Consider the following 26923-nt stretch of genomic DNA (forward strand, 5'->3'; position numbering starts at 1 on the left):
TGTGTGTGTGTGTGTGTGTGTGTGTGTGTGTGTGTGTGTGTGTAGTATAGAACAATCCTACATGTCAGTTTTCCCTATTTCTAACCTCTAACACTTATATATGCTTGCTACTAATATTGATTTATTTTTATCATTTATTATCTATCTAGCTATCATCTATTATCCATATATCTAGCTATCCATCAATACATTTATCTAATTTCTATCTATCTAGAGACCCTGAAATCTAGAGTTCTTGATGTGTTTTCCAGGATGGCCTTTAATTCCTTAGCTCAAGCAGACCTTCTGTCCCAGCCTTCTGAGTGTTTCATATTCTAGGCACACACCACTGTACCTGGCTCATGAAGATACACTACTCTTTTTTCCTCAGACAGGGTTTCACTCTGTATTGCTGGCAGGCCTGGAACTTGCTATGTTAAACCAGATTGTACTTGAACTCATAGAGATCCATCTGCCTGTCTCTAGACAGATGTGCTTTTATCTACTGAAATTAATATTTTATTTCTTGAGTTCATGCTTCAGAATCACATATAAATTTATATTACTTTTTTTTTGTTTGTTTTTCGAGACAGGGTTTCTCTGTATAGCCCTGGCTGTCCTGGAACTCACTTTGATGGCAATCTCAAATACTCTCAATCAATTAGTTAGGCAACTCCCTCAGCATTGTGAACGCACAGTGCAAAGTCCCAACAGTGAAACATTAGAGCCCTTAAATAACAAGGAAAAGTGTAATATCATCCTCAACAAGCTGTAATCATATAAAAAATGGAAAGGGATGAAAGCCGTAGTTATGCCATGAAAAGACTGAAAACATGTTTTTGTTTGAAATCTCAGAGTAGTCAAACTGAATGCATGCTGAGGGTATCACTTAAAATTTCTCTATGATGAAGCTGAGGAAAGTGGACGGTTACTGTCTGTTCTTACTGCTTTTATATTTGGCTTTTTTTTCAAACAGCAAGTAATGTGGTAAACTTTAATTATAAAGTGAGTGTGCCAGAATTTTTGATGTGCTTGAAACTTCTCTGTGAATGCCAGCCTCGCAGGATTATAGAGAAAATGATTGGATTTTAGGTCTCATTTAAATTCCTGCAAAGACTTGCTCTTAGGAAATGCTATAAAAATGTATTCCAGCAATGAATAGGTGATTTCTCACACAGTGTTTACTAGTACTCTCCTAGCTAATTCTTCTAGCATCGAAGCAAGTTTGAAATATTTAGGAGACAAACCTGTGTACATTTTGTTCATTTGTTCATTTTGTTGTCTTATCTTTTCCTCGGTCACATGAATTGGTAAAGTTTTAAGCTTTTACTGGGATAGAAAGAAATGAGAGTGAACAAGTTGCATTGTTGAATAGGATGTAGACAAGTTAAGAATGAAGAAAGAACATTTATGCATAAGCCATCCTGTACATATGTCATCAGCCATATTTCGTAGCTTTTGGTCCAGGGAAGCCATTTGCAGTATCTGTTCTAGTAGAGTTTAGAAAGTACCTTCTTTGTGCTAAGCAGTGTAAGTGATATTGAGGTACCACTATGTTGAACAACGCACAGGCCCTGCTAGCAAGGAGTTGGTGAGTACAGGACACATCCTTGTTTACAGAGTGTAGACAAATAGGCCACAAGTGCAAGCTATGTGCTGTGGTGGGGAGTCTAATTGCTAGTGTGAAGGAAGACTCCTCAACCAGAGGTTTGTATAGGGAAAGGAGTAAGAAAGCTAGAGCTATACTTCAATGGAGCCTTGCAGGACAAGTAAGAGATGAAGGGAGGGAAGGTGCAGAGGAGAAGGGGTTCTTTAAGCATAGAAAAGCAGAGTACTACAGCAGACAGAACAAGTTCTTCAGTATGGCTGGCTCCATGTCCAAGAGATACACTGTTCACACTGCAAACCACAGGTAGAATTGAGGCAGTATGAAGAAGCTAGTCAAATTTTAACATTTTTATTTAGCACATATATTTAAAATGTCACCTCAACATATATTCGATATGAAAAAGTATTGAGACAGTTTCCAGCTTTGTACTAAAATATAGAAATCCAAGTATGTTTCACAGTATACATATCAGTTTAGACTACCCGAATATCAAGTGCTCCGGAGCCAAACATGGTAGACTAATGGCTGCCATATCAGACATTCCAGTTCTAGAGTGGAGTAAGGAGAGACTAATCTGCAGAGATACTATAGGAACAGGGTAGGTCTAATGTTTGTCAGCTTAGGTGTTTACCTCAGAGACTATGGAACGTTCTGGAAGTTTTATGCAGGGAAGAAGTTGTGCAGGATGGATTTAGAGGTGGGCTTTTTCTGCAGCCAGCCAGTTCTAGATAATAAATAACTTTTAGTAAGGGAGCAATGTGGGCACAGTGCCATGCAAGAGTCAAGTCATGAGCATAAACTGGAGCAGTGATGGCATGCGCCTGGTATTCCATTGACTTTCAAGGCCAAGGAGGGAGGACTTGCAGCGCAGGCTTGAGCCCAGGAGATGGATCACGGCATGGGGTTTGGGTTGGGGGAGGAATTGTTAGAAGAGGTATTGAGAGGTGTAAACCAGAGGACACTAGAACGATTATGTGGCTTCTGTTTCCCCTTCAGCACCCTTCCAGGAAGTACAACAGAACCATTCTGAGAACTAGAGCAAGCTATGAGGGGTAGACATTTGAGCTGCTGGTGAGACAGCCCAATGTAATGTTCATAGCTAAAACAGAGTCGGATGTCACTGGCATATAATTAGTAACTGAGGTCATGGGACTAGCTGAAGTCTGGATGTGGTTTGTCCTTAAGATCAAATGTGTCAGAAGGTTGCTACTACAGTGGTAATATTGAGAGGGTTTTACACTTTTAAGGGGTGGGACCTAGTGTGACACATTCAGGCTACCCACTTCACCATGTTATCTCTAGTGCATATATATGCTTCTATTATGCCCTCTGACATGTCATGACTCCCCAAGGGAGCTCTCACCAGAGACCAAAGCAGTTGAGCCACCTGATATTGAACTTTTAGCCTCTAAAACTGAGCTAAACAAATCCCCCCCCCCCAGGCACTCAACCTCTGTTATTTCCTAATAGTTAAAGAATGTAGACCAAACAGAGATACATAACATTATTCAGAATGAGTGTATTTTTGTGATTCTCCAGTCTGATTTGTTTTGAACTGAACCCAATCCTTAAGCAGGCTGGGCAAGCACTCTGTCTCTGAGTTCCATGCCCAGCACCTCCAATCTGATGTTCTCAAAACAGTGTCTGAGAAACTGATTTAAAAATGCAGAATTTGGTTTTCACCCTTCAGTGACCTAGTTCCCTAGGACACTGTACTCTGTTGGACTCTGTACTTTGAATGAGAGTCCTTACAGATGTTGATGCAAGTACTCTTTAAAGCAGTCCTTTACAAACACCAGTACAGTATAACAAATAAAGCTATTCAGAAGAGCGTGGCTATGTGTAGAGAGCTGAGAGTAAGAACCCTTGACTAAACTAGGAAATGAACCACTAGAGAGGTTGAGAAAAGACCAGAAGAATGCTGTCTGCTACCAACATGCAGAGTATGGCAAATCCTTCCAAGTGGCAAGTGAGCTCAGCTGGGGAAGGAGGCTAGTCTCCTCTACAGGGGACAGTCAGTAAGGGCCTGCTAGTTAAGGTGTCTGTTCTAGGCATGTCTTCTCATCCTATTAAACTCAACAAATTCCTGAGCATCTGAAGGAAATGGTTAATTGCTTCAAGTGTAGCAGAGAAATACAATTGAATAGCATTTGAAAAATGACAAAGTGGTCTGGTGACTAAGATCAGCAGTGACAATCTGGGAGATGTGGTGGAATGGACACTCCACATCAATGAGTGACTTGAGGAAGGTTAAACAAATACAGAGAAAAGTCTTTTTAGGTAACCATGGCTATAAAAAGAGGGAAGAGAAGGCATAATATTTGAAGGGCTGCTTGCTTGGAAAATGCTGAGGGATACAGGAAGCCCTCCTGATTTCATTTCTTTGTATTGAGAGTCAATGCTATGAAATTATTGAATCTTCCCCTGCTTCATAAGATGCAGTTATTAAATAATATTAATGACAATCCACTTACACATCTTAACCAGTCAAATGACATTCCACCAAACTGTCTCTTCTTTTAGTAATTCTTGGAATGGATAAACCATTCTGCAGTATGGCTGCCTTATTACTGATGGTGTGCACGAAGTGCTAAGTTCTAGTATTGTAGAATTGGATGATAAAGGAGACAAAACTAGAACTTTGCAACTGAATTTCTTAGTCACCTTCTCATCCTCCTTTCCTGAACAATCATCTCTAATGGTCAGGACTCACTTATCCCACCCAAAATGTCAGATTTTCTAGTCCTTGTTAACTTACAAATCAGCTATGTAGTTTTGATAAGTGAGAGGCCACTGTAGTAATATTGTGTTAGCTTTTATTTTCTCTCTACCCTGTGTCACTACTATTCAATTACCAGATAAGTAAAATGTCAGATTATCAGCTACTGTACTTGTCACTTAACATTGTTGAGTATTATTTTATATATTGTACAAATGCAGTAAATAATTAAAAAATGAACTTTGCTCTCAGAACAAAATTTCAAGTGAAATGAGGTACACATTAGGACCACAAGAACCTTCCTTCTAAACAAAGCTGGAAGTTTAATTAGGTTAAATGCAAGTTAGTTACTTTAAACTTTATAGCAAAGAGGGTGGGTCTATTTTGACTCTGAGCCAGTTAATTTTAAACCTGCATCTGCATCATCTTTAAGGTGTGTCTGGTAGCTCCACCCATGGCCAATCTAACTGCTTTATTTTTAAAAATAGCTCATTTGGTAAAATGCTTCCTTTGCAAGCAAGGGGTACTGAGTTTGAACCCCAGCATCCACAGGAAAAAGCCAGGTGTCATGATCTGTCCTTGTAATCCCAGGGCTGGAAAGATGATGTGTGATTGTAATCCCAGGGCTGGAAAGATGATGTGTGATTGTAATCCCAGGGCTGGAAAGATGATGTGTGTGTGTGTGTGTGCTTGTAATCCCAGGGCAGGAAAGATGATGTGTGATTGTAATCCCAGGGCTGGGGGGATGGAGACAGGTAGACCAGGGGGACTCATTGGCCAGCAGCATAACTGATAAGCCTTAGACCAAAGAATCCCTGTCACAAAATAAAGGTGGATGTGACATATGTGATTGTCTTCTGACCTTCCACACACATAGCCACACACACACAGGCACACACACACACACACACACACACACACACACGGAGAGAGGGAGAGGGAAAGACCATGGGGGTAGGTCACTGGGCTGAAGAATAGTAACATAGTAGTATTCTGGCTCTGGTAATTGCCAATATTTGGAGGTCTCAGCAGCTCCCAGTGACAAAGCTATTCTTTCATATATGAAGTTCTTAATAAAAATCCAAGGAGAAAATGACAACATTTTTTCTTCCTTTTTTCCTTCCTTCCTTCCTTCCTTCCTTCCTTCCTTCCTTCCTTCCTTCCTTCCTTCCTTCCTTCCTTCCAGTTTTCAAGACAGGGTCTCACTATGTAGCGCTGGCTGCTCGGGAACTCACTTTGTCGAGCAGTTGGCCTTGAATTCACAGAGATCAAAATTCTTTTTCATCTAGTATTGAAATTAAAGGTTGCACCCATATTCCTGGCAACAAAATTAAAACAAATGAACAAACAAGAAAACAAACAAACAAACAAACAACCCCCCCTACTTACCTGGAATAGCTCTGGTCAAAGGTATGCTTAGCATGCATTGGGTCCTGCTCCCTAGAGCCTATGTGGCAGTGTCCATACATGTCTTACTTTAACAGTTTATAGCACTGAGGCAGGAGGATCAATGTAAAGAACATGCTGGGCTACATTGTGAGTTCCAGGCCCATTTAGGCTATGTAAGACCTTATCTCAGAAAAACAACCAAATAATAGACCAAACAACCAACAAAAACTCTATGTAATCATTTACGTGGTATAATAAATTCCAATTCCTCGAATACCATACACACTAGGTAGTATATTTGTTTATTTTGTATTTATTGCAACATTTTAGTTTATTTTTGATCATATTTTTATCACCTCACATAGACACTATGTACCCACTAAACATTAACTAGCCATTCCCTCTTTGTTTCCCCTCCCTGCTGCTGCCCCTGTCTTCTACTTCTCATCTTTATGAACTGCCCGTTCTAAGTGTCTAATGGAAGTTCAGCTATGTAATAGTTATGCTTTGATTGCCATATTCCACTTAGCAGAGTGGTTTTAGGACTCATTCATCTTAGATTAGGTATTTCTATTTGAATTTTGGTTGCTAATCTTAATGTGTTTGTTACATTTATACCAACCAATAGAAATTAAACAAACCCAAGCACTGTGAAATATGGCCCCCTCTTATAGCTAATGAAGATGAAGGTAGAGGCCACAGGTAGAGTTTAGGATTAATGTGGATTCTATCTCTTTAACACTTCCCATTTTTAAAGCTTCCCAACTTTAGTTTTCTAGTACTGCTAGAACATATCTCCTTAGATTTGGTATCTTAAAACCTAATAATAATAATAATAATTCTTTCATGGTTTCTGTAGGTCCAAAGCCTGGCTTTTCCCTTCTTGAACAAAACCCCAGACACCAGTAAGGCCACCTTTTCCCCAGAGGCTCCAGTTCTTGCCATTGCTAGTTTCTTGAGGCTGTCCATGGTCCATTTGTAGAGGTTTCTGCACCACTGACCATAATTTTTCTGCCTTATTTTTCAAATAACTTGTAGGGCAGAGCCGATGAGTGCAAGTGTGGAGGTCAAGGGACAATGTGTGGGAGTTGGTTCCTACAGTCCACCAGGCAGGCTCTGGAATCAGGTAGTCAGGCTCCACAGCAAGCACCTTTGCCCACAGAGCCATCTTACTTCCTCTTTACTTGTGTCTGCTGCAGACTTTCTTCCTTTCCCTCTTTCTTCCTTGTTTAGGGATTTGTGTAATTAAATTAGGCTCTTAATTCCACAATCAGCTTTTATTTCTTTTTGACTTAACATTCATGCGGGTCCGTGGATTACAAGAAGGGCACCTTTGGGGAGGAGACAAACTGCTTCTCTTACCACACTAATCTTCCTTACTGCCTGTGCTCATAGCATCTGCCTGCTTAACATGCTCCTGAGGCTCCTAATACTCTGGTATTCAGATGCCTTAACCTGGTACACAAAGGCCCTGCTGACCAGTCCTGTCTCATCTCTCCTAATCCTCCATGCAAAATGAAATACCGTCCCCACCCAAACAGACAGACAGACAGAGACACTCACAGAGAGATAGACACACAGAGAAACAGAGAGACAGGCCTCTAGAGAGACAGACAGACTCACATAGAGACACAGAAAGACAGAGAGACAGAGAGCATTGTTTGGCTCCCTTCCAGTTCCCTAACTGAAAACCATGCTTTCACTCATACCACTCATCTGTGTGCATCATCTCATGACCCCGTGTTTTTACCTGGCTCTCCTCTCTCACCCTTAAGTCAAATGTCAGATGTTGCTAAAGCCTGAGTATAACCCATTTTTACCTCTGCTGCCATAGCAACCATACCTCTCTCTAGCCTAGCATTTGCCATTGTATCCTATAATTACCTCCTTAATTACCTCCTCCACCAGACCATAAGCTATTTAAGGGCCAGAATCTCATTTTGTCCACCCTGGTATCCCAACTACTTAATGCAGTGGCTTGCATATAACAGAAACTCAAAGTCGTGTTTGAGATTTTATCTATCCCTCAACGCTGGGCTGTTTTTCTAATTTCACTTTAAATCTTTTTGGGCATATTTTTTCAATCCCAACCTAGTCTTGACTGATTCCTCACTAGTTGCTTTTATTTAATTTCTAGGAAGGAAGTCCTTAACACACACCTGATCCTCTTAATTTTTAATATAACTTTACTGATATAAATATATGCTTGAACAACAAGATCAAATGGCCATGATGCAGGGGGAGGCTTTCAAAGGAAGGTAAAAGCGGATTGGCTAATGACATTCTGTGTTGTAGAAATTATTTAAATCTCAGCCCAAGGTTCCTACCCTGCCTTAATTAAGTTCCTGGGTGAGAGACACACTCACTCTTTATATTTACAATATGCCTTAATCCATATAAAAGCCGAGCAGATACCTAGCCTCCATGCTATCAGACTCTACTTTCCTATGGATAACCCCGAGTTATTACTTACTATTTACTATGTTCCATTGGAGCTGCTCTTAACTACAACTGGCTAGCGCACAGGGCCCTGTTTTTATGGCTCACCTAACCCATGGTGGCTTCTCTTCTCCCTTCTGCACTTTCTCTTCCTCTTCTTCCTCCTCCTCCTCTTCTTCCCCTGCCTCCTCTCATATTTCCCCAAGCCAGGGAAACCTAAACCCCACCTATGTCTCTTCTGCTCACTTACTGACTGTTTGCATCTTTATTCACCAATTAGAAATAACTTGGGTCAGGGTCACAGGGGCTATGAGTAGACTCCAGGTCTTGGGGGTCCACACTTAGCATTACAATAGACAGTAAAAGACAAAATCTCAACAATTCTGATTTAAAAGACCAAAGTGAATATCACCCTCAGAGTTGCTTTAAGCTAGAGAAGTTGAAGATAAAAGCAAAAGGAAAGAACAAGAGTGCACAATACAAGTACCTCAATATGTTTTGCTTTTATTCTTTATTTCATTTACCATTACATCTAAAGTTTTCATTGGCCCACAGCATTTACAGACTAGCAAGAGCCAGTTCATGGATCCTTTTTCTTTCATTTTTAATTACTACTCTCTCAGAGAAAGTGTCTAGATATCTTCACAAAACTCAGGCCTGGCCTAGTCATGCATGTGTGTTAGGGTGGTACAGATGTGCCTATACACGGATAACAGCATCCAGTGTTGTTTCTCAGGTGCCAGCCATTTTGGTGTTTTGAGACAGTCTTTCTCTTATTGCCTCTAGCTTGACAAGTAGGCTAAGATGGCTAGCCAGGAAGCCCCATGGACCCCATCACTAGGGTTAGATACTTGTCAACACATTCTGAGCTTTTCATTGGGTTCCTAGGATCAAGCTCAAGCCTCCATGCTTGTGTGGCAAGCACCTTTTGGGCTAAGCTGTCTCCCCAGCCTCTGGCACAGTCTTGCTCTTAGAGGCAGAAGTATGAGTAACCATCTCAGGAGACAGACACCTAGGGTTGGGATCCTGGTTCTGCTATCTTGGGATTTCAATAAAATGAACAGGCACCATGATATCCACTCTACAGGGTTATAGTAGGAATGAATTGAATTTAAAACATTGAAATGTTACCTGACACTTTTTAAACCATGCATATTCATGTGCTTAGGGTGGGAAGGCAGACTATGAAATATGACTGCTTGGAGAAATGATGTCCTTATCCTTATAATTAGAATGAAACTTGAGTATGAAATCATCAGATGCCATGGGTGAGATCATCCACAAACAAGCAAGCTAGCCAGGCACTGTGAGTCCTCCACTACTGGGCATTGCCAGATGGGTTCTCCATAATCATGGGAAATTACCTAAAACTTCTCCCAACCTGTGTGATGAAAAGAAGTGCTGATTTATGCATGTCCATAAAGAAGAAAAAAGCAGCCTTAAATAAATAAAGCATGTTACCTCACTTAGAAGAAAAACTAATGCAAGAGAAATTCAGAAATTACTATGTCACTTTGAAAAAAAAATTGCTTTGCTTACTTCATGTGTATGAATGATTTGCCTGAATGCACGTATGTGTACTGTGTGTGTGCTTGGTTCCTGTGGAGGTCAGAAAAGGGCATTGGCTCCTCTGGAACTAGAGCTCTGGATGTTTGCGACCCAAGGCATAGGTGCTGACAACTGAACCAGGTCTTCTAGAAGTTTAACAAATAACAAATGAACTTTAACTCATGTTAGTCATTTCAACACTTCATTTATTGCTTTCCCCAAAATGTACAATGTTGTTGAGTATTTTGACAAATGAAAGTAGGCAATATTTGCTAAATATATCTTGGCTCAAGTGATAGACTTACTTATTTCTGTAGATGTTAGTTGTGAAATGGTTCTCATTATTACCAGAAAGCTTTGGGCAAGATCGGAAACTTGTTTTCCTGTGATGACATTTTAAAAAAATGAATCTTTAACAAGTGTTTGTTTCAACTAACTCAATAAACTTTTAAGATATTTAATGGTAACTCATGGTTAATTGTTCTCATGTTGGTAATTTTCCTTAAACTGAAGTGTAATAATCATAAATACATTTAAGATTTGCGACATTAATATGATAATTTTTGCTGCTTTTGTTTCTGATTCCTTTGGACTAGGAGCTGAGTTATTGAAAGTCAAGTCAGCTTGTGCAGCTGGAAGTTTAAAAGATCTAAACTGGCCACCTGGTGGCAGCTGGGTCCTGTGTCTTCTGCAGGGGGTCACCAGACCTGTTTTTCTTCATTTTAATACTCTTGAGTAGGAAATGCCACCTGAGAGCAAGAAAGAGAAGTGGGCTATTTGTTTATCTTTGTCCTGAACCCTTCCACCCTTCCAGCCTTAGAATCTAAGCACATTTGCTGCTTTGTTGGAATGTCTTTTTCACAAAACACCTGAAAAACTATATATACTCCATGAGCAGCATAAATAAATAATAGAATAATAAGGCCCAGCACTGAAGAGCTAGCAGGGGTGAGTGAGTATGCAGAATAGGCCTGGGGTAGGGAAGCTTCCTGATGCCACAGGGGTAAATGTCTTGGCTTTAATTTACTCTTCTGAGTGAACTTTCCTCTTTCTCATGAGTTGGGTCATCATACTCTGAAGGGCGTGTTGGAAGTGAATCTGAGGTAGCTCTACAGCTTCTCTCCTTTGGTGCCTGCCTCAGCAACCCTCAGAGGAAAGCCCTTCTCCTAGCAGTGCGGTGACCAGGGTGCAGCTATTTTAATGGAAGAGTCAGCGTCACAAATGATGCTGAACTCAGTTTTTCACTCCCAAGTATGGATTACCGAGTCTTTAGAAATGATAACTGTTCAACTTGAAGCCTGCATTCAGACCCGTGCTTACAGGAGCCTGACACCTTCCTTTCCCAGGTTTTAAATACCTATTCTGGTGCTCAGTGCCTTGATTTTTCACTCCATTTCATCTTCCTTCTTCTCTTAATGACTTTTCTAGGCTGATCCAAACCTATTTGGCCATGTGAGAATCAGTGTTTAGATTCAAGTGTATTAAGGAGATTTTTTTTTTTAGAAATTATTTATTATTACTAATCTTGATTCATGAAAAGAGCAACTGAGTTTGAAAGGTCTGATTTCTTAGAATCTCTCTTGCCCTTTGTAGATTTCATTACCACCATAACTGTGTTGTGGATGGTGAGCACTTTCTCAAAATTAGAAGGGAAGCTGGGCCTCTGTCGTGGGCTTCCTTCAGTGACAGTTGAAGTTCAAGGTGGGGTGTGATTTGTATGCCCATTGTTATATTTGGCTCTTTCCTAATCCTTGGAAGAAGTAAAAGGTTCATTGGATTCACTATACTGCCTCATAGAGGTAAAGCGGCTACCTTTAAATTCCAGATACAGATACACTAAATAATACCAGACAGAAGCTTTTAGCCCTTTAGTTGCCACAATCTGAAATTCTCAGAAATCTTGAAAGGACTGTGAGAGATTGGGGGGTATGGAGGAATCCCATTAACAGCTGTAGCTACTAACTGCTTTCCATGGTCATACTTCAGTGTTTAACTAAGTATTTAGATGTACCTGTGCAAACCAGGTGAACATTGGTTTTGTAAACAAATAGCCCCAAATCACTGTTGGAAACATTGTCTCAAGGGCTCTAGCTTGTTTGAAAGATGTTATATCTATATATATATAGATATAGATATATATACATATATATATACATATATATACACACACACAATGTGTTTAATCAAATAATTAGAAGCCTTAAAATACCATGGCAAATTGGATATTTAGATGCTTTGTACCCAAAGGATCTACTGATAAACTCTATACAACTTAAGTCATTACTTTTTGTGTAATCCCCAGCTTAATTCATGGGTCTGAGGACTGTGGTCACTCTGCTATCTTCTTCCACTAATGTCGAGACCTGAGGACTTCTCAGAATGTCTTCCTTTGACAGCAGAGAAAGAGGAATAGAAGAAACTCACTGTGCTTTTGGCCACTTATTAAGCACTCGAAAGATGTTCCGTGTACAGGTAGAAAACAAAGGGCAAAACAGCTTCTTTCATGGAGTTCAAGTCTGCCAGACAGGCCACGTAGCCATACCGAATGGGGTTGGCTTTCTATGCCCCTCCTCGGTTCTCTCAGACAAGTTACTTATTTCCTATGACTTTTATTTCCTGGGTAGTCATTCTTCAGTCTGTTAGGAATATTAAATTAATACACACGCAAAGCACGCTGGAGGTACCTGACACATAAACCTGGCAATTACTACTGCTCAGAGTTATATGCACTCTGTTGATCCATAAAGCAAACCCAGAATTCACTTTCACTAGTAAATACGCTCAGCTTGAATACAGAAACACAGGCATCTGGGCAGAATACAAATAAGCCTAGACATGAATTAAGAGTCAGGAAGCAGAGTAATGAATAATGAAGCAAAGAGTGTGCCGAGCCTCCTTTTAAGAAAATTGTGGGTTGTTAGTTGTTTAAGAGGGGAGGAGGCCATTGAGAATGGCGGTGTGAGCAAAGGGATCCAAGAACCGGCAGGTTGTAAGCATGAATCCGCCCGTGTTGCTGGGCGGATCGGGGGCTTGCCTTTGGGTGTAAAACTGTTCCAGTAAGTGAAGGTGATGGGAAGTCCTTGGATGGGTACCCAAAGCTACCAGAATTACGTGACACTTTTAAACTCAACTCCTTTCTGTATGGGAAGTCCCACTGTAAGTGCTCTTTAAATGGGGGTGCGGTGGGGGGAGTTATGCAAAACACTTTGCACATAGCACTAAAGTTTAGTTTTGCCCAGAGACTGGCACGGTCGCTGGGACAGAGGGGGCGGAGTTAATTTAATATAGATGTCTAACCCGCGTACAAATCAGCAATGCTAATTGATAACTCCGAAACACCGGCCTAGGACGCTCGCTCTCCAGGCTTCTACTTCTCATCCGCTAGCCCAAGGCCTCAGCAACCGACGTGCGAGGCCAGGCGAGGAGACCAAGGCCGCTCCACGCATGCGTTAAAAGCCGCCCCAACTCCCCCCAATCCCCAAGGAGTCCTTTCTCAGAACAAAACTAGCGTGGAGCTACAGAGCTCCGCAATTTGCGTAGATCTAATTTCTGCCAGTTGCCGCCAGTCGGTGTAGCTCCCGCCGGTGCCTCGGCTCTCCTACGCCAGGTGCGTCCGCGAAGTGAATGGCTGAACACTGCCGGTGCGCCGCCGGCGTAGCGCCGATCAGGCCGAGGTGCGGCTGCGCAGGGCGCCCGAGCGGGCTGGGTGCGCCGCCGGCGTAGCGCTGAGACGGCCAGGGTGCGGCTGCGCAGGGCGCCAGAGCAGGCTGAGTGCGCCGTCGGCGTAGAGCGCTGGCTCGCGCGCTAGGCTCCGCGACGCAGATAGCGCAGGCGGCTTTGGAGAATACACGACTGGGTGCAGCCGGGGTTTGGTACCGAGCGGAGAGGAGATGCACACGGCACTCGAGTGTGAGGTAACTATAAAACCCCGATTTGTTTACATTCCCTCCCCCAGAACCGGCCCCGTGCGCGGCGGAGCCTGGGAGTCCCGGGACGGCTGGGGAGGCTGGGCGGCCGGGTTGGGGCTGGCACCGGGGCCTCTGGGTTGGGGCGCGGGTGTTCGCAGCTGCTGCAGGCGGTGGCGGCGAGCAGGAGAGCGGCGCGTGAGGCTGGGGCCAGCCGAGTTTGCCGGTCGGCGGTGGGGGACCCGCGCCCCTCGGCCTGCTGCGGGGCCGCGGGGCTGGCAGCGCCGGTTGAGGGCTGCGCGGGCTTCCCGCGGCCGCAGTACGGGGACCCGGGACCCGAGGCAGGTCCCAGGGGCTCGTCTGCGGGGGGTAACGGACGGCGGCCGCTCAGCTCCCGGCCAACCGAAAAGGCTCGGTGGGGCGCGCGGGAACTGCGTGTGGCGCAGCCCACGGGCCCCGGAGCCGGGTCGTGGGGCGACCGTGGTGCGGCGGCGGCGGGCTTTGTTCCCGGCCACCGGGGTGTAGGGTGGCGTGGGCGCGGTTGGGAGCGGAGGGAAGTGGCCGGCCCACCGCGGGGTCCGCATCCGCTCCACGCTTCGCTCCTCCCTTGGGGGGGGGGTCTTCGAACTCCCCAGCCTGGCGAGGCGTCGGGTGGCGTGACGTGGAAGGGCTTCCTGCCGCTTCTGAGAAGACGCGTTCACGTGGGAGCCTGTCCACATGGGCCGAGTTTAAGCAGCTGGGCACGTGGAAGAAATCTCACCGCAGGACGCCCGGCCACCGAGTTGGAAGGGTCTTTCACCCAAGTGTCTGCTCCAAGTGACACAAAGCATGAGTTAAAAGACAGTACAGCCCACCGTCTTCTAAAAACTTATTTATGTCTCCGTTGTTAAGTGCGGTAACTAGCGGGTGACAGGTTTCTTGTATGTTTTGTTTTTGGATGTGTATCTAATGGTAATTAAGAAAAAGTAATACAAGAGCTGGAGGCTTAGAATTGTTAACAGTGCTATTGGGAAGCCTAAACAAAGCAGAACTTCTATGTTCAGAGTAATGGTAGGATTCCCGTAATCTACAAGGATTTGAGTACCTTGTGAGTCATTTCTCCTGGACCTTGGGAGTCCATCCCACACACCCCACTTCCTGTGTGCATTGGACATTACAGTAGGAAGAAAGACACATTAGGGATAAATTCTGTGAAGGAAATAAAATGTGCTGGTGGGCATTTTTAGCATTTGGTGTTTTCTAGACTAAGGGTCTTGAATTGTGACTATAGATTATTAAGGGTACATAAAGTTACATTGGAACAGTTATGGGAAACTATTTGGCTTTGATGGAGTAAGCCATACTTGAATAAAGCATTAAATATCCACGGTACTGGCCTGCCTAATAATGACTTAACTTCAAACTAGCAAGAACTAAAAATTATACTTAAAGGATTTAAGTGTTTTGTATTACTGTAATTTTGGCCTGTATTCAGGAAGTTACTTCCTCACTGAAAAGTAACTGAATTTCAGTGGTTTTGATCTCTCCCCAATTGACAAAACTGAATTCTATCAACTAAGCATGGTTTGGAACCCATTCGCAAGAATGAATGGTTTTGGTGCTACTTTAAAAGAAGTGGCAAAGATGATTTCTCAGGTGATACCTAAAGGCACAGATCTATAAACCCAGCTACTTTGGGGGCAGAGGTGGGAGGAGACTGAGGAAGGAAACTAGCAAGTTCAAGGCCTGGAGCTTGTCTTAAAAGTTAAGTAAAAGAGCTGAGTGGTAGGAAACTTGCCCAGGGTTTGCACAAATCTAGATTCAATTGTTAGTACTGCAAATGATGTATGCCTGTATGGATATGTATCATGAGCTATGCAGGTGAATACCCTTTATCTGAAATGTTCAGGACCAGAAGTGTTTTCAGCTTTTGTTTGTGAATTGGGAGATATTTGGATATATTAAATAATGGAGCATTTCTTGGGCTAGGGCCCAATTCTGAACATAAATTGAACTTTTACTTTGTATAAGCCAGTGTACTTATACTGAAGGAAATTTTACAACCTTTTTTCTAAAGTTAAGAGTTTACCTGAGACCTGTCCAGACACAGTTGGAGCATGTTAGTTCCCAGAACATTGTAGATTTGGTAGCATTTCAGATTTCATTACAAGGGGCTACCTGCATTAGGTCTTCCTTTTATAGCCTTTAGTCCACTGAGATAGCTTGTAAACTACCACCTTCATCCCACTTTTTTGTCCAGACTTTTGTTTTTTCTTGATGCTTTCCCTATATGGCTCTTGTGTGTCTGGAACTCAGGATCCACCTTCCTCAGTCCTTGGAGTCACCTTTGGCTCTGCCAGATTTTCAACCCTGGTTTGAATTACATTGAGGAGGCCTAATGTTTAGCTTGCAAGCATTGTTCTAGGAAACCTAAGTGATATATGGAGAAGATAGGGATGTGTGTGTATGTATTTTTTTCCTCCCCAAGGGAAATTGTTCAACAGCTGAGCTGAACATGTGTTCTTAATTAAAGAAATTTATATTACATTCCTCTTGGCTCTGCAGAACCCTGGGTATTGAGCAGTATTGGGATTTGGAGTGAGGTTAAAGATTCAAAAACTGGATATACTATTAACTAATTTGGTTACCTTTGCAGGTTGCTTTGGGCTGGAAGTATTATAAAACCCATTCAGGAGTTTAATACGGCCTTTAATGACGATGAACCAAATAGTTCTAACCCTTTGTACATTCAAACGTTTCTGTAATGATGGAGTTTACTCTTGTTTTGCCTGATAATTGACTAACCCTAGGATGATACGTACTGGTTCTACTCCTTGGGCCTTTGAGAGAATACATCTTTTAAATCTGTAACTCATATGTAATAGCTGATAACTGTACATTTGGCTTTTTTCCACTTTTATTCTGTACTTACCTGTGTATGTTTTGGTTTCTTTACAAAGACAGATTTCTGAAGCCTATAACCCACAGCTTTTTGTCACAAAGCATCCCTGTGCTATGACACATTCAGTGACTGGGTGTAGGTAGGTAGCTTGTCTATTGGTTTCAAACTCAGCATTGACTTAAAATCATGTGGATAAAAATACTAGTCATGAGTGGAAGTGCTGAGTTTTGTATCAAAAGGACTTAGTCACTAATACTTTAAACCAACATTAGATAAAGGAGACAACTGAAACTGCACGAGAAATGGAGGCAATCAAAGCACCTTATCACAGTGATTTAATTTTAAGCCATCTTTCATTGTGTAACTCATATTAAAAATTATACAGAAGGCTGGGGTGTTTCTTAGTAGATGAACTGTCTCCATAGTTAGTGCAGCCACTAACTTCCATAGGGACTTCCTGGGGTTTCTCTAGCCCTACAACAAAATGAGTGAATACAGTCTCATATCCTCTTTCTCTGTCTTTGTGTCTTGTCTGAGTTGATTTCCTGATACAATCCTCAACAGTTTGCTGCCCCCTAGTGTTTGATTTACTTTGAAGTTTCTTGGCACCTGCCCTTAGACTGCATTCCCTTGGATGCACCTATGGCTTTCCAGCTGGTCACTGCTGCCAATAAGAAAGTGTAGCTATTTTTTAAAACTGATTGTGATTACATTTAGTCCCAAGTTTTCCAAGTTGGGAAAAAAAAACTGGATAGACAGAGAATCAAGGTACCTTCCAAAAGAATACGTGGGCTATTTTTGTTTTTAATTGCAAAAGGAATTTGTTAAAATTAGAGAGGTAAATGTTTGAAGTTAGCTTTGTATGTGAAGAGTTTTCTTTATTTAATCTGGGCTTCTTGTCTTGAAAAGGGTTGTAAACTTTCTGGCTTACTTTGAACCATGTAACTATGTTGTGCTGATAATAAAGTTTGAAAACGTCAAAATCACATGGTGACTTTGTTTTAAAAATTAATTTTTGAAAAAAAGAAAGTCTCTAGGTTATTACCACTAGATTTCTTCATCTTTTATGGTTTCAGATATTGCCAATTATCAGTTTCCAAAACATTTGTTTTTATAAAATCTGTGGTTGGGCCACAGTCATACTTTGATTTTTCTGAAATAAGAAAATATTTTAATTCTCAGTTAAAACTTACTGAAACATTTAGAAATGTGTTCAATAGGTATAAAATATAAAACTGAAATGAGGAGTTTTAAATAGCATGGTTACTGAAATCATTCCCAGCTCATTGTAGGTCATCTGTAGTATTTAGAAATGTTATTGTTGTATTCTGTTCTGTCACATAACAGTATAGAATGTTATTTTCATAATTATTTTTAATAGAACATATTCAGGATTGTAGGCTATCCAGGTATGGGGACTGGATACCAAATGAACTTTTATTGTTAAAAAATGTTCTAACAGGATACTAACAGTAGCTACAGGTTTATTCAAGTTATAGATAGCATCTTGTTCCAGTCAGGGTTTTTTTCTTCCCCTCTTCCTCTTCCTCTTCCTCCTCCTCCTCTCCCTCTTCCTCCTCCTCTTCTTCCTCTTCCTCCTCCTTTTCTTCCTCCTCCTCCTTCTTCTTCCTCCTTCCTCCTCCTCTTCCTTTTCTTCCTCCTCCTCCACTTCCTCTTTTTGGTGGTGGTGGTTTTTTTATTTTTTTATTTTGTTTTTTTTTTCTTGGTTATCTAAAAGTTAATAGTAGAATATTTTATAATTACCCACTTATATAGTTCACTTTTTAATCCTTTTAGAAGATACTTTGCTATTGAAAGAAAGGGAAATATCAGCTAATAGTCTTTGAATTAACATTTCAACAGCAATAATTTTGTCCTTACTTTACATTCAACTTTTAGAGCTAGTTCATTACAAAAAAGCTTTTAGGGATGAGACATAATTCAGAATGTTGTAGGGAGCATCCTTATTGACCGGAGTTATTCCAGAATTGCTGCGAACTGTAGCAGAGGCCAGTCTTTATTCTTATTCATCTGAGACTTTTCAGTGATCAGTTTAGGATTCAAGTTGATTTTTGTTCAATATAGGAGTTAGAAAATTTCAGTTGCAGTGAGGTAATAAAGATCTGTATCCTACTGTGCTGTTTGATGTCTTGAGACATTTAACAAATGGAGAGTATTTGTGAATTCACTGTCACATATTTTATGATCTTTGACTTTTAAAATAGTCATTTCTCCTGAATTAGTTTCTAGTTTATTTTCTGAGGTGTGTGTTTTATGTGGGCTAAATTGGTGCAGTAATGAGACGAATCTTTGGTGATCTGTCTTTGGATGTGGCTTGCTCATTCACGTCTCATCCATGGCTGCAGATGAGAAGGTGTGTCACTGAGTAGGATGTGGGGACAGCAGGCACCCACTCTGCAGCTTTATCTGGCTAGTGTAAGTCTTCCAACCCCCGGGCCCATTCTTAATAGTTCATTGTATTCTACTTGTTGCTCTTAATTATTTCCTAGTAGAATACTTGATTAGTACTGCATTCCTTCAGATGATAACTCACAGCTAATTGAGAAGCTTTGAGGACTCCCCTTTTGCATTTTCTACAGGACAAATAGCACCTTTATTATGTCTGGAGATGGGAGGTGAGCTGGCATGCCCTGGAGGGCTGGGATGGGACCCTACCTATCACTGCCATAGGTTCCTACATTCCCCATGTCTCCTAGTCTCGCTTCTCTAATGCAGAAGTTGAATGTGTCTCCCTTGTAACTTCTTTAGAGCAGAAAATACATTATCTTTTGTTTTTATGCTTTTTGCCTCTGCTTCCATTCCTCCTGTTTCCTGTTTTGCCTTTCCTCTCTTCATTAAGCACCTCATAGTTATATACTTATAAGCTGGTGAGCACATATTTGGGTCTGTTAGCTCTCAATACTCCCTACTGAAGATTCTCTTACATGTGAAGACATACTGTGCACTATGTACTGTTAGACACAATCTCTTTATCAAGGAAGCTGTGAGAGATCAGGTAGATGCCATTAGTGATTTCTTCCTATGTTATAAAATGAGATCAGTAAAACAACATAATACAATTGTATTTCACATAATTGTAAAGCTTTGTTTAATTTTGACAGTATATGTAAAGTATGTAGCATCATTAATTGTATGTGATATGTGAGTGGGGGTATACACACACACACACATATATATATATATATATATATACATATATACACATACACACATATGCACATATATACTGTTAAGTACATACACATAAATAGTATATACTATAGTTTATATAGTACATATGTATGCATATATAATATGCATAATATACATTATGTAAGATATATTTTATACTCACACATGTGAGTATTCTTTTCCTATAAACCTTTTTTTTGATAATTTTTTTTTTTTTTGGTTTTTTTTTCGAGACAGGGTTTCTCTGTATAGCCCTGGCTGTCCTGGAACTCACTTTGTAGACCAGGCTGGCCTCGAACTCAGAAATCCGCCTGCCTCTGCCTCCCGAGTGCTGGGATTAAAGGCGTGCGCCACCACGCCCGGCTGATAATTTTTTTAATGCTTGGAATATTTTTGATTTTAATATTTTTTTAAATTAGGATATTCTCAAGTGAGTAATTGAATGTACTTGAGCAGTGTAATACAAACATCTCAGTAAGTTTCTATACAGTTATAGTAGTCGTTTGGAGCAGAAGTTATAGAGCTTCATATTGGATTTTATAATTTTATTGTCTGATACAGTTTTATGCACTTACCCAACACCACTTCATAAAGTTCATAACAATTGAAACAAGTAAAACAATTAGCTTTATATCCCTTTTCATAGCATGTTCATTACCTGCATTTTGTCCTCCTTGGAACAGATTTTGATTTTCTTTTTGCTTGCTTTTTGTGATGAGATCCAAACTAGAGTGTTGGGCATACTATGAAAGTGCTCTACCACTGAGCTACATCCCCAGACTCCTAGATTCTTGCTCGAGATAGGATCTCACTGTGTAGTCTAGGCTGACCTGGAATTTTGAAGATATTCCAGGCTGGCTTTCAACTCATAATCCTTTTATTTTAGCATCCTGAGTGCTGAGATTTACAGATCTGAAAGTTTTTTTTTCCTAAAACAGAAATGGATATAAGAGGTCCTAGTATTTTAGAGGTACTGCTATGCTTATAAGATTACATATTAATTATGGTGAGGGGGAAAGCTTCTTATATTTAAGAATCATGCAAGGAATTCCAAAATCTTCATACGCATGGTTGCTTACATATGGCATTATCAATAATGATAATTAAATAATGACATTGAAAATCACCATAACAACTGAAAATGTGACACAGTTATAGAAAAACTGATCCATGTTGATACAACTATTGGCAAGGCAGGAATAATTATAAAAGTATGAGGCAGGCTCTTTGATTCCAAAGGTAGCAGTACTGTTATTGAGAATGATGTAATTGTACTCTAGATGGCAATACAACAAAAGCTGAATCTTGAATTTCTCTGTTAAATATATTGAGTGCAAGACTAAGCAGTGTTAAAATTTTGTAATCATTTCTCATCTTGGAGGTAATTACAGGCAAGTATCTAGAACTAATGGCGTAAATTAGAATTAAGGTGTATGTTGTGGTTAAAACTGCACAAAAGCTTATGAAGTTCTTGACCCGTGTGATTTTCTTCTACACATGCTAGGCTTTTATTGATTCATTAGCTAAATATTTTTTTTTTTTTAAAGATTTATTTATTTATTATATGTAAGTACACTGTAGCTGTCTTCAGACACTCCAGAAGAGGGCGCCAGATCTTGTTACGGATGGTTGTGAGCCACCATGTGGTTGCTGGGATTTGAACTCTGGACCTTCGGAAGAGCAGTCGGGTGCTCTTACCCACTGAGCCATCTCGCCAGCCCCCGCTAAATATTTTTAAACTTCATTGACTTTGAGGATTTTCTTTAAAAAATCAAGTTGTCTTATGAAGTGCTTTTAGGCGAAAAGATGTGTCCTGTATCCTTTTTTAACATTCTTGTGTTCAGAAGTCAGCAGGCCTTGCCTGTGTAACGTAGGGTGTCTTAGGGTACCCCCACTCTTCCCACCTTCGCATTTCCTTAAGTCACTTGTAGTCTTGGTTTAGAACTTTACTTAGTGTTATGTTTTTATGATTTAAATGTTACTACAGTTGATCCATCATAGGAAACAATTACTTTTTTCCTGCAGTACTTTCTTTTCTGACCTTATATTTTCCTTAGATATCATCCTTGTCACTTCTTTTCTCCTAGATATTAAAATCCAAATCTGCTCTGTGCTTCGGATGGTAGTTACAAGAGGGAAATGAATTTCTTTTAAGTCTTTGTGCAGGAATTTGTACAGTTTTCTTATAGGTTAGAAATGATTAAGCCTGGTAATAAGTGTGTTATTGGGTTGGTAATTTAGATTTCATTTTTGTACGAGATTGCTAAATGCTTGAACTGAGTCAATTCACTTTGTTCAACAATTAGAAGGCCCCAGTGGCTCAAAGTGATAATTAGCCCCAGTTTCCTGGTAGAGAAGTAGCCTCAGTGTTGTCAGCAGCATCAGAACGTCTGCCAGTGTTTGAAAAGCATTACCCTGGGATATGTGGTCATTGCTCTGACTCCCATGCTCAAAAGGATCATTTTAACTGGCAGTTCTCGTGAATGGCAAGATGGTGTAACATCAAGGAAATATAACTGATACCATGGCGAAAAGGGAAAATACAGAGGGGGGCTGTAAAGATGGGTACATGGTGAAACCGTCCACCCTGGTAGTTCCAAGAATGAAGGAAGGCATCTCATCTCAGCCATTTTGTACGGAAGGCTGTGTGCACGGGGAACAAAAAGGAGTCTAAGCTTTTACTGAGAGTAACAAAAGCTATACATTTCAAGAGCTTTAAGGCATTTCAATAATTACTGACTGGAAGGAGTCTCAGCTAGGGAGCTTTTGCTCATTTCAGGTATTCCTTGTATCCATAAGTAGAAAAGACTAGCAAAAATTAATGTTATCTTCTGACGGCATGCTTAAGGATGCCTGTAATAAAAGATCAAAGTGCAGAAATAAAAGTAATGTACATTAATACTTTAATAAATGTACATTAGTGAATACAGGAATACAGTACTGGGGTAATATGCTGTTTATTGTAATTTTTGTTGGATGTGTTGTTTAATGGGGTATCTTAAATCAAGACATAGATGTTTATAGTCTGTTTTTTTAAGTTATAGGGAAGTCAAACACCGAATTATACTCATGTTCAGTGAATACATCTACCATTGTCATGTGAATGAGCCTCCTGGAAAGATTAAGTGATTGCTTTATTGTGTTTAATTTAGTTATTGAAATTTTTATTGGCATTCTAAACTGTGAATATGACTTTGGGAGGTTAGATGGCTGGCCACATGGGTTACAGACACAAACCACTGTACTGCTGGAGTGTTCTGTGTCTTTCTGAGAGCTCCATATTGCAGTGCTGAGTCCTTAAATAACTTTGTAATGCTTGGATGAGTCCCTCCTACTCCTGCTGACATTGAACGATCCTGATACCTCTTGGCTGTGCTAGTTGGTCCTACTCATGCCCGTGTAACGTTTTAATAACAGTCTTTTGAGCTATGACTAAGGGTCTTCTCTCACTAGTTTTGTACTTTATATAGTTTTAAGTCAAACATTAGCCATATCACATCTAATAATGGTAATGTCTTACATTGGTAGACCTAATTGTTTCCCAGAGCAGTTTTGTATGCATTATGTTAGTTCTCTTGGTAGATTAGCATAGATGATATTGACTTCATTTTGCTGAGGACAGTCAGTGGCAGTGATATGGTAAATAAGTGAGGTTTTTTGATTTCTGGTCTGCAATGCTTTCTATAAGATGATGCATCTAGTGAGTCCATGAGGAATGAGGATGAACACCAAATAATACTTGCACATTAGGAACATGTTGCACATGATGCAACATAGGAAGATAAAAACGAAAACCTTTACCACTTAAAACTGTAGTATGAAGTTTTATTTTGTTTTGTTCTGGGTTAACTATAAAACAAGCAAAGGTCAGTAGCCCCATGTTATAAGTGATAAGAATTAAAAGATGTTACTATTTACTGAAGGACTCATAACTAATAAGGCAGTCTAGTCGTGAACAAATCTTTAAAAAATTTTAATTATAGATTTACTTTTTTATGTGCATGTACATGGAGATGTGTGTGTGTGTGTATGTGTGTGTGTCTGTCTGTGTATAGGTAATTGGTGCATAGTACATGTGTAGAAGTCACAGGACAGATTTGTAGAGCCAGCTCTCTTGCAGGTTCTGAGAGTCAAACTGGGTAACCAGGCTTTTGCAGAAGCATTTTCTCCTGTCTTGCTGGCCCTTCGAACCAACCTGACTCTTTGGCTGATCCTTACACAAGCCGACTCACTCCCACACCTCACCTTTTCTGCTCATACTGTTTGATCAAAAGAAGGAACCTACTTGTGTTTTCCTGAAGAAGTGCTGTGATGAAATCTTTTAAGATGGACATTTAAAAATTTTAAACTGTGGGTTCATTTTCTGAAGGGATTTCCACATGTGTACTAACAGTGTTACATACTTATAAAATCCCAGTTGAGCAGTTTAATGGTTTCTCTTTGAATTTCTACCTCCTTGCCTTTCAAAATAACAATGAAGAACATTTAAAAGGTTAGCATAATGAACTTATAATACTTTATTGTTAGTATTTATTACATGCATGTCTATGAGAGAGAACTGGGATGAGGTATTAACTGTATTCTTCAAAAATACACTCTAAAATGCTTTTTGTAACCCTCTTTAATTTTAAAAAATGAAATAATTAGGTGATATGTAGAATTTATATCTAGTTGATTGCTTTCTAGAAGCCTAGTGCTGGAAATAGGATTCATTAGTATTTACTAGTACTTTTTTCCTATGTCAGTCACAATTAGTATCTAATTGAATGACTTTAGTTTATATTGTTTATATTGGCTAAATGTTATTAGATGATTTCTTATCCCTTTAAAATTGTTTTTATTGTTTTGTGTGTTAGATGAGTCACTTTCCTAGTGTCCCATCTACATTCTGGTTATGGTGTGTGAAATATGGTAGAAAGAGGCCCTGACTGTCCGGTGAGGTCAGTGCTGCAGCCTTGAAATCTCATCTTAATTGGAGGGTATACCCTCAAGGTTAACGATTCTCCAGGATGTTTCGTCTTTAATTTTGTACATTTACATGTATTTGTGTAGAATAAAATATCTATCAGAAAGTTTGTAGTGATAGCAGTTAGTGTATAAGGTGCTGTGCATTATTTGCCTGAAAAATTGAAGTGTGTAACTTGACATTATATAGTTTAAAAGCAAAACCTCAATAGAATCACTAATTGAACAATTGTGTAAGCCGTAATGGAAGAATGTCCTATTAAATGTCTCAAACTTTCTCTTTCTGTAAATTGACATGAATCATCTTTATTGTGTATGTATTTTGATTCATGTTTGCATCATAAACTGGGTAAGTCAGGCCAATTAACATTGTTCTTTACAGTGAGAAAGAACACCTGAAAACACAAAGCACTTAAGTGTGTCTTGCACAGGGTCTGCCTAATCTGCCTGTGTCTTGTCAGCTGTAGTGCAAGCATTGACCTGAGCACCTGGCTGTATTTCATGTAAGGATCTGGGTAGATTTTCTTTTATCAACAACATGTTCTGTTAAGCAAGACAGATAATATCTTTTCCTTCTCTGACTAAAAGTGTTTTGGGTTCTTTTTTTCTTTTTCTTTTCTGCATATAAAATGTGATGACAGTAAAGTGTTTTTTTTTTTTTTTTTTTTTATAGCTTTAACATTTATTCATATCAGTCTTTTGGTTTTGAACATGGCCTGAGATTATGTAAGAACCTTGGGGAAAGCTGACTGGAAGGTGTTGTGGGAATAGAGGAGCCCTCTTTAGAACTGTTGGATTTTAAACTATTTCAAGATAAATTAAAAAAAAAAATCACCTGTGTAAACTGTTTCTAATTTTTTGTTTTGTTTCGTTTTTTGGTCTTTTGTTTTTTTTTTTTTTTTTGTGTGTGTTTTGTGTTCTTTTGATCCAGAGTTGAAGTTTATATTCTTTGGACAGTCGTAAAATAAGCATTGGTTGAATGACAACACCCTTGTAGGGAAGTGGCTAAGTGAAAAAGTCAGCCGTTCTCATGAAGTGACAAGTACTCCCGTGGCCAGCACCCAGGTAAAGAGATGAGTGAATAGTGGCGCAGGGTTAGGATATAGCCAGAGTGTGAGCACAGCTCTACTGTGAGGACACAGGACATTAAGGAACTTCGTTTTTTTCTTTTCATCCCAAGAAATTGTTTTGGGATATTGTAATTGCTTAATGATGACATTGCCTCATTATAAATTAACCTTTTTAATTAGAAATTACACAAGGATGGAATATTTAAGCTTTGGACTGTGATGTTGTATGCCATATCAACAGTGAAAAGTGAACACAAGTTTATGATGACAACTGCTAGGTAATTTATTGTCCAGAGCTCATCCTTCCATTTCTCATGAAGTAGGATTATATATGCCTGCAGAGCTAGCAGAAGTCTTGCCAGCTAAAAACTATCCTTAACTATAAAATTAATACTCTCAACATAACAAACCTGAGGAACTCAAAAACTGAGACATAGTGGAATATTTTTTCAATGTACCGCCAAGTCCTCTGAAGGTAAACTTGTATATTTAAGGTGGAGTAGTATATAAGCTTGCCTGATGTTTTCTACATTCTTCTTCTTCTTTTTTTTTTTTTTTTCTACTGTACAGATGCTCTTTGGGAGTTAAAAGATTCTCAACTTCCATGGAATTTTTAGGAAGTTCCACAAATTGGAGGTGCAGATAGATTTCCCAGCCTCTGTGCTGAGGCTGGTAGCTGTTTCCAGGTTGAAAGGAAGAAAAGTATAACATCCATTTCCCCAGCTGTGAGAGTGGATTTCACAACCTGCTGTTTTCTTTTTGTTTCTTCCCATCATCTGAGCAGGCGTCCATCCATGGAAGGTTGATGTTTCTGAATAACCAGAGCAGGGAAACTCTTACAATTGGAATAGTAATAGACTGTTGGGTGACAAAAAAGAACTTGCTGATTCCTTTTGTGAAAGCTCTCTGCAGAAAAACCTCAATAGAATCACTGTTCAAATGAGAGTCTGTTCAAATGAGAGCTTCAAACACATCAGCAATCATAGTACTGAAGTTGCTCTTGAGTCACTTATGTACTTACATACCCTGTTACTCTCTCTTGATTGCAGTAATTAAGAGACTCAGGATTAGAATCTTCCCAATACATTCAATTCTTTACACAATTGTACAATATAGAGATAGGTGTCAACATAAATCATGTATATGATGCATAGGAATATTCATTTGGTATTTTTGAATATACACTTACTATCATTGGTTTCTAGTCATGGAAGAACAGTGAGAAAA

General features: G+C 40.0%; 1 protein-coding gene across 8 annotated transcripts in view; it reads left to right on the forward strand.

The window, feature by feature from the left end:
* Positions 1-26923, forward strand: part of Slc39a10 (solute carrier family 39 member 10) — a 116656-nt gene that overhangs the window by 56938 nt on the left and 32795 nt on the right. For 2 of the 8 annotated variants that reach the window (XM_021161642.2, XM_029476657.1), the window contains exons 1-2: positions 12964-13597; positions 25558-25691. The exons of 1 other annotated variant lie outside the window; for it this stretch is intronic. The gene's annotated coding sequence lies outside the window, so the exon portion shown is untranslated. Of the gene's footprint in view, positions 1-12963; positions 13598-16530; positions 16609-25008; positions 25130-25557; positions 25692-26923 lie in introns of those variants that run through there. 5 more of the 8 variants (XM_029476646.1, XM_029476655.1, XM_029476659.1 and 2 more) reach the window with 3 other exon arrangements.

The sequence above is a fragment of the Mus caroli genome, chromosome 1 (genome assembly GCF_900094665.2).
Source record: "Mus caroli chromosome 1, CAROLI_EIJ_v1.1, whole genome shotgun sequence".
NCBI classification, from domain to species: domain Eukaryota; kingdom Metazoa; phylum Chordata; class Mammalia; order Rodentia; family Muridae; genus Mus; species Mus caroli.